Genomic DNA, 20,004 nt, shown 5'->3' with positions numbered 1-20,004 from the left:
ATTGGCATTTGACAATGTCACGAATACATTAACATAACCTAGAATACAAACAACTTACAAAAATTACCTAACTATTAGTCGAATTTTACTAAACCCTAAATTCTCTAAAACGAAACTAACTGCAAAATAATTATTCCACTCTTCATAAAGGTTGGCCTTTAATACTCCCTCCATTTTTTAAAAATAGGAAGGTTTGAACGGCACGGGTTTTAATGCACAATTTGGTAAAGTAAGAGAGGGTGAGAAAAATTGGTAAATCAAGAGAGAGGGAGAGAAAAAAATAATGGAATTAATGCTAGTGGATCGTAAGGTCCACTTTAAGTTGTTAATTGTAGTGGTATAAGTAGTAAATAAATTGATATATAGGGGTGTAAAGATTTCCTAAAATAGAAAATTTGAAAATTGTTATATTTAAAGAACATATTAAAATGGAAAGAGTGGTTATTTTTAAAAAACCTAAGTATATCTTATCAATTTAGTAATTATTAGGAGTAGTACATATGGAAACGGGTAGTCACGTGTTTTTGTTTGAGCAACGGATAAAAAGTCAAGTGACGCTATAATTTATTTGACAATCAAACTTATATAAAATGATGTATTCAATATCAACTTACAACTACTAAAAGCTCAATAGAAATATTAAGATCTGAAGGTTTTCATTCTGTGCTTAGCTGTTCTGCTTGGATGCTTAATGCAAGTTAGTGCATCAGTTAGAAGCTTAAGATTTGAAGTAAGTACTACTATAATATGATGGTTGTTTATTTTTCTTATTACATTAAAAAAAAGTTAGTATAAATTTGAACTTGTTTTAGGTGGTAAATTCTGATAGCACAAGGTTATGCACCAAAAAGCCGTTGCTCACCATAAAAGGACAATTCCCAGGGCCAACCATATATGCTAGGAGGGGAGATCTTGTGACAGACGATATTATTAATCACTACGATCAAAATATAACTATCCACTGTAAATATACCTTGTAATGTTATAAGTACATGCTAATATAGCGTTAGTGAAAGTATATATTCATGGTAATTATATGTAGGCATGGAGTAAAAATGACGAGATATTCATGGTCGGATGGAACCGATTATGTGACCCAATACCCAATTCAACCCGGAAAAAACTTCACCCAAAGGATGATCCTCTCTGACGAGGAAGGCACATTGTGGTGGCATGCTCGTAGCGATTGGTTGAGAATTTTTGTCCACGGCGCAATTGTCATCCTACCTCCAACGAGGGAGACCTATCCTTTCCCCATGCCTCATGCTCATGTTCCCATCATCATTGGTATAGTATCTCAATATATGTACGAGAATTCAATTTGTTGAGATATTCACATTTGAGGTATCTCATATTGCAGGAGAGTGGTGGAATTCTAAGGTTGAAAAAGTGTTTAAGGTATTTATAACTGGTGGAATCGATCCCGAAGAATCCAATGCTTTCCTCATCAACGGCCAACCAGGCGACTTGTATCCATGCTCTAAACAAGGTTAAATTTAGTGTCATAAGATCAAACCAAATTGATCAATAATAAAAATTACTCCCTCTGTCCCTCAAATTTTGTCATCATTTGACCCGGCACGAGTTTTAAGAAATGTAATAGAAAATGGGTTGAAAAAGTTAGTGGCATGTGGGTCCTACTTTTATATATTAGTTTTAAAATTAAATATGAGTGAGAATGAGTTAGTAGAATGTAGGATGCACTACTAAAAGAGTGATGTTAAATGGCTATAATGTGGCCAGCCATAAAACATAAAATATTAATAAAAAATTCTACACTCAATACTGATTTACTCGAAATTAGTAAGTCTCAAAAGTATCAATTTTGTGAGACAAATCTACCCTTCCATATGAATGTAGTACAATGAAGAGACTAAAGTCATTAAATAATTTGAATCCTCTTGGAAATATAAAACTTTAAATACTTAACACCTTAATTCTTAATTTTATGTCGATTTCTTTTCAGTTTTTCTTTTTACTTTAATTTATTGCTTTATGGAGTACTATTGTTAATTTTTTATTTAGTTATATGTAAAATTACTTTTAAAATTAGAATATTCATGATGATAAAATTCGATTATTGGTAATTGTGTATTTAGATTCTCTTATAAATGAAATAATTTAAAGTTAATATTTAAATAAATCATAAATAATAGGTGTAAACATTGTATTGTACAAATTTTTTTATAAAATTAATTCAAATTTTTTCAGGAAAGACTGTAAATATCAAAAGTATTTATTTATATATATATAGAGAGAGAGTTGTGATCAATGTCGAACCAATTTTAAAGACCGAACTAGAGACCAAATCTGGGCCATTAGATCTAGTTTTTTTGATGAAATGTGCTACTGTGAAAATTTTTTCTGCGTCATTACTAGCCCATTTTACTTCATTGTATAGGTTTATTACTTCATTCTGTACCTAATACCTTGAAACTACAACATGTTTTTACTTGCTTCCAGTAGGTTTTGAAATGATTCAACATATGTTTCATTCAAATTCATTGACGTGGGTTTTTGCTTGATTGCCATTTAAAGATGCAATTTATTCAAGTGAGTTTATTACTTCATTCAGGAACGTTATTACTTCATTGGATAAGATTTTTACTTCATTCCAGTAGAACTTCAAATGCTTCTTCACATACTTCATTCCAATAATTTATTACATTATTCCATGTGTTTATTAAACCAATATTAGCGCCATGGCGGTGGTGATAGATATTGTTGAGAGAAAGAACGGCACACGACGGCGAAACCACATTTACGTACTGGAATGAAGTAAAAACCTACTAGAATGAAGTAATATATGTTTGCTTCCATGGGTTAGGGAATTGACCATGTTTTTCCATGTATCCTTTTCCACTATAAATACCACACCATCTCTACCCTTAATTCTTTTGTTCTTCCACAAAATCCCTAAACAAAAATTTATCTCATGGTGAGGATGCAAGTAAGTGCTTGAAGAAGGAAGTCAAGTTTCTACACACTACCTTGCTTCCATATTTTCCTCAAGGTATCCACCTCTAAACCATTTTGATTTCCTAAGCTTTGCATCACATTTACTATTCTTTTTCCATCACACCATGTTAGTAGAATTCTTCCAATGATTCTCATCTTTATCAACATCAATAGACCGACTTTTCTCACAATTTCACGCTCAATTTAGACTTTGAACGTAGGACTCTTAGTCAATACTATTGCAATACCCCTTTCATGACAATTAATCTAATGAATTAAAGCCATTACATGCTTCTCTTCTAAAGTTAACAAGGCATAAGACATTATAGACAAGAAGGTGTTAAGTTTGAAACCTCAAGATGAGAGTATAGCTTAGAATTAATAAAGCCGATGCCCCTGCCGGACGATGCCGCTGCTGCCTCTGCCGGGCAGCCGCTGCTGCAGTCACAAGGCAGCCACGCACACCTTGCTGCACTCTCGACAGCCACACGCACACAGCTGCTCCGTTTGGCAGCCGTACACGCCGACGCCGCTGCTGTCACACGGTGGCAGCCACCGCTGCTGCCCCTCAGCTTTCTTCTTCGCCACTTCCGCCACTGCCCAACGCCCGCAAGTCAACGGCGGCTGGTCTCGCGCACACCGGCGAGCCGACCGCACCCCGACACTAGTTTTTGACCATGAATGAAGGAGGAGATGAGTTTGTGTGTGTGTTAAGGTATGGAGTGGTTTGTGATAAAGAAACGTACTTGAAAATGGACGAGGCGGCAGAGATCGAGTGACGGGCGGACGCCGGCAACGGAGGCTCCTCTCCGGAGGCAGCCGAGCTCCGTCGGTCGAGAAACAGAGAGAGACCGAGAGAGAAGGAGAGACCGGGAGAGAGAGGACGAAGAGGGAGGGAGACGCCCCAGCTGCCGGCATCCTCGCCGGTGACGCCGTGGCCGAACTTCGGCGGAGAGAGAGAGGGGGAGATTTAGTCAGAGAGAGAGAGTTAGATGTGGGAGAAAGGAGGCCCCCCCTTCCCTTTCTTTTTGATTGAAGTGGTAGGGTTTACTAATTATTTAGGATTTGGGCCTCCCCTTTGGGCCAATTAAATTTTGTAGAATAGTCTCTTATTTATTCTAATATGGGCCAAAAATTTAGAGGAAAGGGGATTTTGGGCTTTGGATCATAAGTGAGAAAATGAACCTTATCTCTTAATTTAGGGTTGATATTACTTGATTTGTTTGAAGCTTTTAAATAATTAATCTTATGATTAATTAATATCTTACCCTCTTTACTTAATTAATTTCTCGAAGATAGGAATGTACGAGCTCAATAATCTATCTCCCAAATAAATTACCAATTTCTTTTAAAGTCTTTATAAAATTTAGAGATCCATAAGATTAAAGGAGTAAAGTTATCTTAATCGAACCTCGAACATAGGATGCATACTCCATGTAGGATCATTTCATGTCATGCACCTTATGTATGTTCTTAAGACTAATTTGTAATCATTATACTCTTTCAAGAAGGGCGTATTCGCGGAGTTTGATTTCCAAGGCCAAGCTTTTGTAGCATTTTATTTGGAAGCTTTGAGGTGGGCTTTATATCCAACACATTAAGTGTGGATAAAATTATCAAATATATGAAATAATTTTTGTTTGATAAAATCGCACTTACTTTTTTTAAAATGTTATCGTGCCATAAATTGTTTGTTTTATGATGCCTATCTGTTTGGCGATGCCAAATGAATGAATGAATCGAATTCGGCTCCAATAGGACCAAGATCCTATTCGAGTTAGTGTACACAAAGGAATGGACCGTGAGTCATCGTAAGGGTTGGCCGGTCAATGTGATCGTGGAAGGTGGCCACCTTCCCGACACACAATGAACCATCAGATATGGCGGATTGCTGGAATGAACTTAGCTTGATCAAGCGAACTTTATAAAAATGAACTTAGTAAGCTCGGGCCTTTTAAGAAAAACCCCCGTGTGTTACTGTGATGGCATGATAATAACTTTTTCTAATATATGTGTATCTTTCGGCAATGTGTTCACTGAGTACCCCGTACTCACCCTGCATGTATTTCTAAATGTGCAGGTTGAGCAAGTGATGAAATGGTGGCTGAGTGGAGTTGGTGGTCGTCTCATCTCTTTTGTAGGATTTTCGTGGCATGTGTCTTCATACATATGACCATGTGGTTACAACTCCTTCCGCTGTGCATGATAGTAGTATTTTGTAATGTATGGGTCGTAAGAACAATGTCTAGTATCGAGTGACCTTTGATAAACATTCTTGATTTTATGATCCTTCGTTGTCTTGCGAACCTCTCTTATCTTATGAAAAAGTACTTGTGTGTCTTATTGTTAATTCTTTCGTCCACTTTCTATTCCCTCTTCTTAATTCCCTCCTCTAGTCACGATATACCGAGCGATGCTATCCTTAGCAAGGTGCGGTCGTGACATATCAACTAAAATTTCAATTGCCCATAACATAAGCATGCAATTACGCCTTATGTATTTTTTTTTCTAGTACGCACTCTTGTCTATGTCAGACAAATTTAAAGACATTTGGAAATCAAATCCTTAAGTTCAAATATCATATATAATTTTTATTTTAAAAATTAATTTTTTTTAATGGATTGTACCAAGTAAATTATCATTTAAAGCCACGTGATATTACATTTGCAAATTAAGAATACAATATGCTGTTGCAAGCAAAGAATATTTATTGTTATAAACAAACTCAATTAATATGATACTATATACTACAATTGATTCTCTAATATAATATTATATAATATAATATAAATTGAAATTCAAAATTGCAAATTTGAATCAACTATAAATGATATCTCACGTGAAAATATATACACAATATGCAGTGTCATTTTTTACATGTATAGTATGATCCTACATTTGTGATACTACTATAGATTATTTATCAATGATAATTGTATTATCAATAATTATAATTTTGTTAACAGTTTGTTATATTATATAACTATAGTATGATATTTTATAATTTAATAATATGCTTTATCTACTTATAATTAAACTTCAACTATTTATTTCTAATTGATCTTTAATGGAACTAAATATTTCTAAATGATCTTTAATGGAACTAAAGATTAATTATTTCGATCGTATAATTTTATATTCAAATTAATTTTCATTCATTTCAGTAATTTAGATCCTGAGTAGATTTTCGATTTAATTGGGTGTCATCTAGTACTCCTATTAGATTAGATTGGAGATTGAATTGATCTTCAATTTAACAAAGAATTTTTATTGATCTTAGATTTATTTAATAATTTGGGATCAAATACTTTCAAGTATTAAATAACACCACAATGTAAAATCAAAGAAAAACATAAAAATAAAGATAAATGACACTAATAAGACAAAAAAAATACACGTAAAAGATGAAATAGAATGTTTAATTGATTTTCCAAGACTTATGATCTACTCCATTATTTTACAATTATTATTTATATTTTATGTATGTATTTGATGTTTTGATTTTTTAACGTTATTAATATGTTAACATGCAGTAATTGCTATCCTTTGTATATATCCCCATTGTTGATGTACTTAAAAACTTGCAAGCATACATACTAAGTACTCCCTACATTCCATAGTAATAGAAGCATTTCATTTTCTGCACTCATTTTGAAAAAATGATAATAAATAGTTAAAGTAGAGAGAGAATAATTAAGAGAAAGAATAATACAGAGAAGAGTCTTATCTACAATATTCTCTCTCTTACTTTACTTTTTCTTCACTTTATCTATTTATAATTATTTTTTCAAAACGAGTGCACAAAATGAAATGCCTCTATTACTATGGAACGGAGGGAGTACTTATTAACACAATTTATTTATGATATATTGTGATGTCTCTTAGTTAATAGGTATGATATGATTATTTCCAATACAATTGTGCATATAATTTGACGTAAATTGTGCATAAATTATTATGGAGAGAGAATGTTGTAAATTTAAAATTTGAAGTAAAAAATTGAGAAAAGGGTAAATAAGTAAAATTATCTTAGCACTAACTATTACTATTAATTTATTGCATTGACTTTTATATTTATTTACAAAAATGCCATTGTGTGGCTGGTCACATTATGGCTGCATAGCATTACTCCTACTAAAAATAGTAAAAGTGAAAGGTGACAAATTTTTAGAGACGAAAAAGGAAATAGGTGATAAATTTTCAGGGACGGAGGAAGTACTATAAAATTAATTAATTTATTTTGGTGCAGATACATGCATATTGCAAGTGGAATATGGACAAAGTTACCTAATCAAATTAATTAATGGTGTCATCATGTTCTTCAAAATGGGCAACCACAACTTCACCGTGGTCGGCACCGATGGCGTACACAACCGCTACGTACTGATTACGTAGCGATTTCGCCAGGCCAAACCCTAGATTGCTTCTAGAAGCCAACCAGCCGCCGAGCCATTACTACATGGCGGCCAGAGTCTACGGCAGTGGCGGGGAATTCATGACCATCCCCGCTACTGGAATAATCGAGTATGTAGGAAACTACACGCCACCTCCATCACCAGTGCTTCCATCCTTCCTCGAAGTCAACGACTCGGCTGCATCGATTGGCTTCACATAGCAACTAAAAAGCCTAGGCAACAACGTTGACGTTCCTAAAGAAGTCGACGAAACCTTCTTCTACACTCTCACAGTGAACCAAGGGCCATGTAACAAACCTTCTTGCTTAGGATCCACAAGGCTGCTCGCGAGCGTCAACAACATGACGTTTTTGCTTCCGAGAAACATCGACATTCTCACGGCTTATTACAAACAGATAAATGGAGTTTACACTACTGATTTCCCCGAATTCCCGCCGACATCTTTCAACTACGCGCAAGGCCGGATAAGGACATGAGAGCATCCGCGTTCGGGACAGCGGTTCGTATGTTGGAGTATAACACGACGGTGGAAGTGATTTTCCAAGGCACCAACTTCGGCGGTGGCGTTGAGCATCCAATGCATTTACATGGATACAGCTTCTACGTTGTCGGTTCCGGGTTAGGGAACTTCAACAGATTCCAGGATCCGGCCAACTATAACCTTGTCGACCCTCCGTTGATGGAAAACATCGCGGTTGCAAGAAACGGATGGACCGCTATAAGATTTAAGGCCAACAATCCAGGTATGCAATAACAGATGTGGGGTTTATAGACTAAATGCGTTTTTTTTTTAATTGACTGGTCTTTTAAGATGAGTTCTGATATTAATTTGGTATGTAATACGTTGCAGGAGTGTGGTACATGCATTGTCATTTCGAGCGGCACGTGAGCTGGGGAATGGAAATGGTGTTCATTGTCAAGGATGGGAAAATCCCACATGAGAAGATGCTGCCGCCTCCGCCGGATATGCCAGAAGACTCAACTCCACCTCTTGTATTTGGAATTCCTCATTCCACAACGGGGAACCGGATATGCCAGAAGACTCAACTCCACCTCTTGTATTTGGAATTCCTCATTCCACAACGGGGAAGAGAGAAGAGGCTCAATGATTCTTTATTTATTATATACTGGTATATGTTTATTTGGTTACTTGTCAATTTTATCTAGATTTATTAGGGTATTATAATGGTGTTTTAGTTTAGTCGATATTCCTATTCTTTATCTCGAATAACTGGGTTTTTGTCTTGTTTGCGGATGAGGTTCCATGGTTTCTTGATTGTGCTATATTGATAAATTATTATATCATGAAAATAACTAAATAAGGTTCATTTCAGTCCAAATTGATCAAACTTGTAATTCATGTAGTACTTTCTTTAATTTGAGATATGTGAAAGGATTTGACATTGATATGTGAGTATTTATTACTAGTAATTACATTGATTGATTAAGAGAGAGGTGGTCAAGTTATATTATGGCCAAATTCCAATAAACAACCTCCTGGAAGCTGCTATCCGCCGTTTGTATGGTTTATTGACACATATATTTGAAAATGGTATTTAGTTTTTTGAGCACCAATTATCGGCAAGTACTACATGTGCTCGCAGTTTTGCAAATACTCTGCAAGGACTATGACGAGCACGTTAGCAAACACTATTATTGGCAAACTTTGTTCAACGAAATATGGGATTTAGCGAGCACCGCTTTGCTCGTAGAAGATGGCACTAAGCCATGACATGAAAGTTAGTGAGCACGGAATGTGCACGATAACCTGCGGTCGCTATCAAGGACAACAGGGGAGCACTCATTTTTTACTAGTAATAATTAATCCAGCGGACTAAACGTACATAAAATTAGGTGTACAAAATCTTTTATGTCATCTATTAGAAAATGACGGATCCAGAAAATCGAACTCGTGGGGTCGAAAAATAATTAATAATACATAATATAATATTTAAATAATTATTATATATATTAATAAAATTAAAATATTGCATTATTTTTGTTAAGCACGGTAATTAAATAATGCTAGTATCCATATTTTTGAAAATATGAAAAAAAACACATCATACAATAATTTCATTTTATTTGTAATTTTACGAATATTATTGTTGTGTAACTACAAAAAAAATACAAGTCAAATTAAATCAAATTATAGAATCATACTAAATGACAATTATTTTTAATATTTTACACATTTTCAATTTACTTGGACTATTAATAAAACATTAATTAAATCAAACAAACTGCAAACACATATTAAAAGTACTTCGGAGTAGAACTATTTAAGTTTACAATTAAAAGAAAGAAATAAAATAAATTTGTATTAAAAAATTCCCTATGTTTACTCAAAACAAATTTACGGAGGTGCGCCGCTTTCTTCTTCGTCTTTTTGAACTTTTGCAATTTTCTTCTTTTTCAATTTTCTCATGAAGCTTTTTCTCTTTGGTGAGACTATTTCACCTCTCTCCTAATCTTTTTTCTTCAAATTCTCTTCCTCATTTCTCTTCCGTGGACACGAAGCAGCCGAAGCGTGGGGTCGAAACTGATGCAGTGCTGGGTCGACGGGTGATTTTGTGAGGTTCTCGGAGGTATTGACGGACCGCCAGTGGGGTCGGCCGACCCCACCCGACCCCACCTGGGTCCGTCATTGATAGTATTTAAAATTTTATTATTTGCAGGCGATGTTGCTATAGTACTATCATCTTCTATGAATATATATATATAGAGTTGTGATCAATGTCGAACCAATTTTAAAGACCGAACTAGAGACCAAATCTGGGCCATTAGATCTAGTTTTTTGACGAGATGTGCTGCGGTGAAAAAACCCACTCTTAAAGACCGAACCATCGAACCATACCAAATTAGGGTTTTTAGATCTAGTTTTTTATGGATGAGATTCACAAATTTATAAATTATTTTCTCCTTCATCACGAGCTTAAGAGGTAAATAAGTCATACTAACATGTTACGAAGATTTAACTTCGTTCCAGAATATATTACTTCATTCCGTAGGTTTTTACTTCATTCTAATATGATTATTACTTCATTCTAGTACGTAAATGCAGTTTCGCCGTCGCGTGCCGTTCTTTCTCTCTACAATATCTATCACCACCGCTACGACGCTGATATGGTGTAATAAACACATGGAATAATATAATAAATTATATGAATGAAATATGTGTAGAAGCATTTGAAGTCCTACTGGAATGAAGTAAAAACCTTATCCAATGAAATAATAACGTTTCTGAATGAAGTAATAAATTCACTTGAATAAATTGCATTTTTTAATGTGAATAAAGTAAAAACTCATGTCAATGAATTCGAACGAAACATATGTTGAATCATTTCAAAACCTACTTGAAGCAAGTAAAAACATGTTGTAGTTTCAATGTATTACGTACAGAATGAAGTAATAAACCTATACAATGAAGTAAAATTGGCTCGTAATGAAGAGCGAAAAAAATTTACACAGCGACATATCTCATCAAAAAATTAGATCTTATGGCCCAGATTTGTTCTCTAGTTCGGTATTTAAGAAGGGTTCGACATTGATTACAACTATATATATATATATATATATGGAGATGATCAAAATAAGAATGCATTTAAATTCAGAAATGCAACCCAAATCTTGGCCCTAGAATTAGATGATCTAATGGTCAATAATTAACCCAAAACACGGAGGGTCATAATTAAGTAGTTTTAGGTCATATTATAAGATTTGGGTTTATGTCATGTTAACATCATTTTAGGTCATGCTTTGTTAGCATGACCTAAAAATAAACTATTTATGACCTAAAAATGCCCTACGTATGACTTTGTTCTGCATTTCTGTATTTTTAAATCTGGTCTTCATAGATCAAAACCCTATATATATATATATAATATAATAGTGGTCTAACATCTTGGTTTATGAAACCAAGTTCCCATACCATAGATTGATCAGAGATTGATTCGATCATCAGATGAAGAATTATGCCAAAAATCAATCTTAGAAGTGAATTTTTGGTATATATGTTATATGTATGTACTATATATATTTATAAGATTTGATAGAAATGTCTCAAGAGGTGTTTTTAAATGATTACACACTTTAGTAGTAAGAGATTTTGTGTTAAAATTGTTGAACTGAAATATTATTAAACCATTCAATTCAAAAATCAGGATTGATAAAATTTTAAAACTGATAACCTTGTCGGGTTAAAAATGACTGTCATTAGCTGATGGCCAAATACATCATATAATTAAAAAGATACTCCATTTTGTATTCCCGCTGTAATGGTTATAGTTAGAGTGTTGAAAAATAGTGAAACTTAGGAATGGTCGAACTTTTGTTCCATTTTATTTATGTTTTCAGTTACAATATTTAGTGGTATTTAGAAGAGGTCAAAGTCCCTTCCATTTTATTTAAGTTTCCCGTTTCCTAATTTGGTAGTATTTAGGAGACTTAATTTTCAATAAGTTAAGATAGTAGAGGTTTTCTTTTGCCTTTAAATATCTTGTAATTTTTATTATTTTATTCATCTTCAAATTTACAGAGTAAAAAGATTTGTGTTCTCTGTTATCTCTCTTGTTCCTCCATATTTGTTGCTTTTATATATCTTTACATGGTATCAGAGCCTGGTTGCATATCACGTATTTGATATTATTACTCTAAGAAAGATGAATGGTGGAAGCAGTACCTTTGTAGAAAAGCTTGTTGCCAACAACTACAGTTATTAGAAGTTATGTACGGAAGCTTACCTACAAGGACAGGATTTGTGGGATCTTATATCTGGTGAAGATGAACTACCGGAAGATACACCACAAAATGGAGAAGCGAGGAGAAAGTGGAAGATCAAGTGCGGCAAAGCTTTATTTGCTTTGCAAACGTCGATCAGCAAGGATTACATTGAGCATGTTCGTATTGTGCAATCGCCCAAAGAAGTGTGGGACACATTTGAAAGATTGTTCAATCAAAAGAACACGATGAGGCTCCAATTTCTGGAGAACTAACTTGCTGGGACCATTCAGAATAAGCTAACGATTTCAGAGTATTTTTTGAAAGTCAAAAGCTTATGTTCTTAAATTTCAGAATTGGATGTAGAGGGAGCTGTCAATGAAGCTCGATTGCGACGCTATCTTATTCGAGGATTACGTGAAGAGTTTATGTCATTTATCTCTACAAGGGTGGGTAAATCAACCTTCCATCATAGAGTTGGAAATTTTGCTATCTAACCAAGAAGCATTGGTAAAGCAAATAATTGGTGGTAACAACCAGTCTTCGTCTCATGTCGAAGAGGTTCTCTATGCAAAAGACAAAGGAAAGAGCAGGTTTACATCAAAATCTCCATCAACTGGTGGTAATTATTCCAAAGGTGAAGGATATTCAAAGAAATCTTCTCCAGAATGTTATAGATGTGGAAAGCCCGGACATATCAAGCGCAATTGTCGAGTGAAGGTGAAGTGTGAACGATGTGGGAAAGCTAACCATATTCAACGCAATTGCCGCACAGATCTTACTAAAGAAGGAGCAAATGTGGCTTATGAAAACGATGAGCATGAACAACTAAAATGGGATTAATGCCTATCCATTGATGATATCTACCAAGCTAAAGGCTCCAAATCCAGTTGTAGATGCTGATACAAGTGCTAATACCTCCATATATTACAATTATGAATGGATCGTTGATTCGGGATGCTCTCACCATGCAACTGGGAATGATTCGTTACTCTCGTGCATTCGCCCACACAATCAAAAGAAGGTTATTGTGACTGCGGATAATTCGCTACACCCTGAAGTAAATGAAGGCCAATTTTGCGTTGAAAAGGATGTCTCTCTTGAGGATGTCTATCATGTTCAGGCTTAAAGAAAAATCTTGCATCGATTTCTCAAATTGCGGATTCCGGGAGGTATGTTCTTTTTGGTCCACATGATGTAAAAATTATTTCCAAAATAAAACACCTTGATGCTAATGTTTTATTTACCGGAAAGAGAAAAGATTCACTCTATGTACTGTCTGCAAATGAAGCTTATACTGAGAAAACAAGTCAATATGATAGTGCCACACTTTGGCATTGATGTGATCCTCGTCTCGACCCCAAAGCCACGCACGAGAAGAGAGAGAATAAATTGGCACGAAGTATTAAGTTGGCTGAAAGACGTGGAATTTACGTGCAATAAAGATAGCTATGCATCAAGAAAGGATATAATTATTCATGGAGGAATACCAAATGCATATATATATATTTTATATTGTTTTCCTATTTTATTGGTAATTAGGAACTAACGCATAGTACATGGGGTATTATTTTTGAATTAGTTACTTAATAGTTAGTTGTAGTATATCTAGTAGCGATTATTAGATTTGTGATTAGGGTAGGATTTGATATTTAAATTATGTAGTCTATATTAGTGTTAAGATTTGCGTGAGTTAGGCATTAGCTGGAATTTAGTTAGATAGAATCGGGTTTTTGAGTTTATCTATTTTGATTTGTTTAGGATTTGATCGTAGGTTTTGAAGCCTATAAATAGGCTGGTCTTGTTCTTTAATAGGAGGACAAGTTTTTTTGTGATGAATAATATTTTGTGAGTTAGAGTCTTTGATTCTTCTTCTTCGTCTTGAATTTTCTTGTAGCAAAGTGCTCGTTTATTCAAGGCATTTATCGACTTATCAATCGAACGTGCATATTCGATTGTGGCGTCATTCATTCCACTCCCACCACCATCTTCACGTCGAGTTCACATCCACCATATTGTAATTATTGCCCAAATATCCATCTTAAACCGGAGGAATGTCATGGCAGATTCATTATTTTCGATTTATTACAAGTATAGCGAGCTGTGGCGAAGGCGAGAGGCTAATTCGTTCGGAGAGGTGTCGCGAGAGTTCCGCGAGCCAGCGAGGCTCACATCAGGCATGCTCGATTAGGCCATGTTGGTTTTCAGTTATTGCAGAAAATTTCTGAGAAGAAGCTTCTTGAAGGTGTTCCTGTGTTCAAGAAAATTTATCCAGATGTGGTTTGTTCCGGCTGCCAATACGGAAAATCACATCGACTCCTTTTCTCAAAATCCAAGAGTAAAGCTTTTACCGTGCTGCAGTTACTTCATTCGGATCTGATGGGGCCAACAAAAACATCAAGTTACTGTGGCTATCGCTATATATGTGATGGTTATTGTGGATGATTTTTCTCGATTCTCATGGGTTTTCTTCTTAGAACAGAAAAGTGAGCCATTCTCCAAATTTAATATGTTCAAGGAGCAAGTGGAGAAAGAATTTGGGCAGAAAATTTAATGCCTGAGCACTGATAATGGAGATGAATTCGTGTCTGGTCAGTTTATGAATTATTGCAAAGAGAATGGTATTCGACGTCAGATGACTTGCCCCGAAACTCCACAACAAAATGAAGTTGCTGAGCGTAAATTGGCACATCTTACATCCATTTGCTTGTCATGGATACATGCAAAGAACCTCCCAAGAGAGTTGTGGGCATCAGCAATTCAATCAGCAAGCTTTGTCGTGAACCGCTTACCTTCCTGGCCAGGTACGGAACCATGTCCATATGAGTTATACCATCATAAGCCGAAATTTTTGGTTCGATTTGCTACGTCCATGTCTCAAAGTCTAATAGGACTAAGCTTGATCCGAAGGCAAAGCATTGCATTTTTGTTGGCTATGACACTCACAGGAAAGGATGGAGGTGTATGGATCCGGAAACGAAGAAAGTTGTCTCTCGTGATGTGGTGTTTGATGAAATTTCATCTGATCAAATTGATGCAAATGACAGTAGTATCACAACTGATCTTTTGCCTATTCTTGACGATACTGAATCAAGTGATAGCGGGAGTGTTGCTACTTCTCCTGAAGAGAATTTGCAGTAAAATGAGATGACAGAAGCTGGAACTCGAAGGTCTAACAGACAAAGAAGACCACCTGCTCATTTAGCTGACTATGATGTTGAGGTAAATCTTGCATCAGTGATTTATGCATTTCTAATGGGAGAGTCATGCGATGATGAACCAAAGTCTTATGATGATGCTAAAGGCGATCCTAAATGGGTCGCAGCAATGAAAGAGGAAATTTTGGCTCTAATCAAGAACTGCACATGGGAACTTGTTAAAAGGCCAAAAGATATTCAACCTATTACTTGTAAATGGATTTTCAAATTGAAGAAAAAGATTGATGGAACAATTGATCGTTATAAAGCTCGTCTCGTTGCACGTGGTTTTTCTCAAGAATATGGTCTGGATTATGTTCAGACTTTCAGCCCCATTGCTAAAATGGCAACAATTCGAACCATTATTTCGTTGGCTATTTGTAAAGGATGGAGGCTTTGGCAACTAGATGTGAAGAATGCATTTCTCTACGGAGACTTGGATAGAGATATCTTTATGGAACAACCAGATGGATTCTTTTCGGAAGAGTTTCCAGACTATGTGTGTCGTCTTAAGAAGTCATTGTACGGTCTCAAGCAAGCTTCGCGTGCTTGGTATGGTAAAATTGCTCAATATCTTAAATTTTGTGGTTATAACTCTTCTGAAACTGATTTCAGTTTATTTATCAAGAAAACATCTTCATCTTGTATAATGGTTCTTCTCTACGTGGATGATATGATTATTATGAAAAATGATGATGCTGAAATTATTCGTCTTCAAGAGGCCTTGTCTGTTCGTTTTGATATGAAAAGTTTGGGAGAAGTTAATTGTTTTCTTGGCCTAGAAGTAACAAAGTCAGAAGGATATTTTGTCTCGCAACGAGGATATGCTTCAAACTTATTAGATCGTTTTCGTATGCGGGATTCAAAACCAATGACTACTCCTATGGAGTCATACTTGAAGTTAGCTAAAGATGAAGGAAAGCTGCTAGCGGATGCAACACTTTTTCGTCAACTTGTTGGTAGTCTATTCTATTAATCTATCACAAGGCCTGACATTTCTTTCTCTGTTGGAGTCATATCTCAGTTTATGGGAAAGCCACGAGAGCCTCATTTGGTTGCAGCAAAGCGAATTCTTCGCTATATCAAGAATACTCTGCATTTCGGATTGCATTATAAGCAGGGAACTTTATTCTCATTGAGTGGTTTTGTAGATGCAGATTGGGCTGGTGATATAAATGATAGACGCTCAACAACGGGCTATTGTTTCGATACGGATCAGCAGCAATCTCGTGGTGCAGCAAAAAGCAAAACACAGTTGCCCTCTCAAGTTGTGAGGCTGAATATGTGGCAGCTTCAATGGCTGTTCAAGAGTATGTTTGGCTCAAGAGGCTCGTCCAAGAAATTTTTTGTGACTTGAAGTATTCGGTTTTGATTCGTTGTGATAACGAAAGTGCTATTAAGCTTGCTGAAAATCCAGTGTTCCATGCTCGAACAAAACATATCGAAGTGCATCACCATTTTGTTCGAGAAAAGGTTTTGAATCAAGAGATCGATTTGCAGAAGATAGGAAGTGAAGATCAAGTTGCTGACATATTTACAAAGGCACTTGGCAGAGCTAAACTTGAACAATTCCGAGCTACTCTTGGTGTTGTTGACAGTAAGTTTTCACTAAGGGGGAGTGTTGAAAAATAGTGAAACTTACCGTTGGAATGGTCAAACTTTTGTTTCATTTTATTTATATTTTCAGTTTCCTAATTTGGTGGTATTTAGGAGACTTAATTTTCAATAAGTTAAGATAGAAGAGGTTTTCTTTTGCCTTTAAATATCTTGTAAATTTTGTTATTTTATTCATCTTCAAATTTACAGAGTAATAAGATTTGTGTTCTCTGTTACTCTCTCCGTTTCGTTATAGTTGAGGCGAAACTTTTGGGCACGGAGTTTTAGAAATGAATATTTAGTGTGTTAAATAAATAGATAAGAAAGTAAGATAAAGGAAAAGGTAGAGAGAATAAAGTAGAGAGAATAAAGTAAGAAAGAGTAAAGTAAGAAATAGAAAAAAGTTACCAAATATGGAAATGACTCAGCTATGAAGAAACTTCTTAAAATGATAAAATAACTCAACTATGGCGAAACGGAGGGAGTATCTCTCTTGTTCCTCCATATTTGTTGCTTTTATATTTCTTTACATAGAGAAGATGTGGTGTGTAAAAACTACAAGCAATAAATAATGAATGCCCTAAAATAAGCCTAAAATGGAAAAATGATGAATACTCTAATTCATGTTATTATCTTCGACGTTTTTAGAGAAACGGGGAGAGACATACACGGCGAAGAAGGGCTTGCGTCGTGATACTGTTACAGAGAGGGTGAGATAAGGAAGAAGATAGAGGCAATTGGCAGTAGATAGCAGTAGTAGTAGTAAATGAAATTGTTGTTATATCCTATAGCTACATTTAATTATGTGTAATTCTTCTATAGGTACATTAACTATGTATTTTCTTTGAAATAATTGTTGGTGAGGAGTGTTATATTGTTAATTATAACTAAATAATAGTCATTAGATATTTAAATTAAGGGTTTATATCATCAGTTCCGGAATATCAATATAGTAAAAAAAAAAAGTCAATAAAGTAATAAGGCCAATTTAAAACAAATTAGTTGTAACTAACTTTTGAAAAATATCTTATAACTTTAAAACGCATATAACTTTCTCGATTTAAATTATTTTTTCGCACAACATATATCAAATTAAAGATAATTTCATAAGGATTCTAACGAGATCTCATTTGCATATGTTCCGATGTCAAAATTTGAAAAAAAAATTGAAAATTTTAATTTTTCGTACAGCTAACAAATGTCAACATAGTATATAAAATATGTCAATAAAGAGTAAATGCCAAAATTAGTCCTGAAAATATGTCCATTTTATCATTTTGGCCCTCAACTTTATCTTTTGAATTTTTTGGTCCTGTACATTTTAAATCGGATCACAATTGGTCCTCTGTTAACAATTCTGTTATTTTTTTTAACGGTCAACGGGTTTAACAAAATTTTGACCCAATTAAATTGTTGTTTATAATTTTTTACTACCTAATTATATCTTAATTATTTTAATAAATTATTATTTATACTATTGCCCTCACGACGGCCGCCGCCATAGCCACCATCGCCCTCACGACGGCCATATGCACTGCCGCTGCCGCTGCTGCCTCCATAGCCTCCGCCATCACGACGAGGGCCACGGAAACCGCCGTCGCCTCTGCAACCGCTGCCGCGAGACTGGGCCTCATTGACGGTGATGTCAACCCCTCAATCGCGTCCCTCGTTGACTGCAATGTCACGAATCCGAAACCACTCGATCTCCCGGAAATAAGAGAGGAAAAAGTGTTGAATTAACTCTGAAAACCCAATTCATTAAACCCCAATTAGAAATACTAATCTAGTCAAATTAAACCACAGAGAAACAGCAACAGCAACAGCAACATGATCTCCATCTGCAAAACCTTAATCTTCGATAATCATCTTGTCTTCGTAGGAAAAGATTTCGGTGCCTATACTGCTTTGGTCCTCCACGACGATGGAATCCCCATCACGGCGGAGAAATTCTCGACCCTGCTAAGGCTGCGAATTTGTATGTATATTGGCGGTGGGCCGGTGGCGTCGTCGCCGCTGCCGCTGACGAGGAAAAGGTGTAATGTGACAACGACATAAGTTTTGGCTTGTTTGATTAAGTTTAGTTAAGTTTGTGGTAATTTTGAGATAATCAAGAATCAAAAATATTAATGAAGTCAATGGTATTTCATTTTTTTATATTATTTGTTTTATAGTTTAAATAATAATTTATTAAAATAATTAATATATAATTAGGGAGTAAAAAAATATAAATACCAATTTAATTTGGTCAAAAATTGGGTTAAACCCGTTGACCGTTAAAAAATTAACGAAATTTTAACGAAGTACCAATTGTGATCCGATTTAAAATGTATAGGACCAAAAAATTTAAAAGATAAAATTTAGGACCAAAATGATAAAATGGACATATTGTTCAGGACCAATTTTGGCCTTAACTCTATAATAAATGTAGAATGTCAATATAAGCAATGTGTTATCATTCTCAAAGCATTGTGTTGATATTTTCGAAATACTATATTGACATTTTCATCTAAAACCCTAATGTGATAGTTTTTTTTTATATTTTTAATTTAATAAATAAAAATGAAAATTATACGTTGCAAATTTTAGACCATAAGATTTCTAAAACCCTATAGTCTTAAATTAGGAGTTAGCAATTGATCAATGCCTATGCTAAATTAAATTCGAATTTAACGTATTAGTATACTGTATATATCTCAGTTATTTTATAATAATTTGACACACGTGACAAATTTGACAATACTATTTTTGGCTTAAATCATGGACGTACCCAATTAATTAAAAGAGTATATTATCGAGAAGTCTATATATTCGATTTGGAGTGTAGTTATATCTAGTGATTAGGTTTCTTGAATTCTGTTTTTTGACTTAAACCCAAATAACTTCATTTTGTTTTCACATCTTATTTAATTTTTTTATAGACTAAAGTCCAATTTTGGTACTTTATATTTGTCCTAAATTTTTTTTTTATCCTGCACATTAAGTTTGTGACCTTTTGATTCCCTAACATATTGTTTTGGTACATTTTGGTTCCAAACAAGGTCACAAACTTAATGTATGAGAACCAAAAAGAATTTTATGAAAAATGTACGGGATTAAAATTGGACTTTAGTCCTTGATTA

General features: G+C 34.8%; 2 long non-coding RNA genes and 1 pseudogene across 3 annotated transcripts; 2 read left to right on the top strand and 1 right to left on the bottom strand.

Annotated features, from left to right (window-relative positions):
* The first annotated feature begins 1,041 nt into the window (after positions 1-1,041).
* Positions 1,042-12,935, top strand: LOC125220635 (annotated as a pseudogene).
* On the top strand, positions 2,838-5,298 carry LOC125223906. 2 transcript variants are annotated; one of them, XR_007176801.1, is made up of 3 exons: positions 2,838-3,013; positions 4,470-4,534; positions 5,039-5,298. It is a non-coding gene; the product is annotated as an uncharacterized LOC125223906 (long non-coding RNA). The 2 variants fall into 2 exon arrangements; XR_007176802.1 differs by having other exon boundaries at positions 4,467-4,534.
* Positions 2,904-3,967, bottom strand: LOC125223905. The gene is made up of 2 exons (XR_007176800.1): positions 3,705-3,967; positions 2,904-3,622 (listed from the first exon to the last, which is right to left on the bottom strand). It is a non-coding gene; the product is annotated as an uncharacterized LOC125223905 (long non-coding RNA).
* Positions 12,936-20,004: the final 7,069 nt, after the last annotated feature.

This window comes from Salvia hispanica, chromosome 4 (assembly GCF_023119035.1).
Source record: "Salvia hispanica cultivar TCC Black 2014 chromosome 4, UniMelb_Shisp_WGS_1.0, whole genome shotgun sequence".
In the NCBI taxonomy this organism is placed as follows: Eukaryota; Viridiplantae; Streptophyta; class Magnoliopsida; order Lamiales; family Lamiaceae; genus Salvia; species Salvia hispanica.
This window is presented reverse-complemented; position numbering and strand designations above follow the sequence as displayed.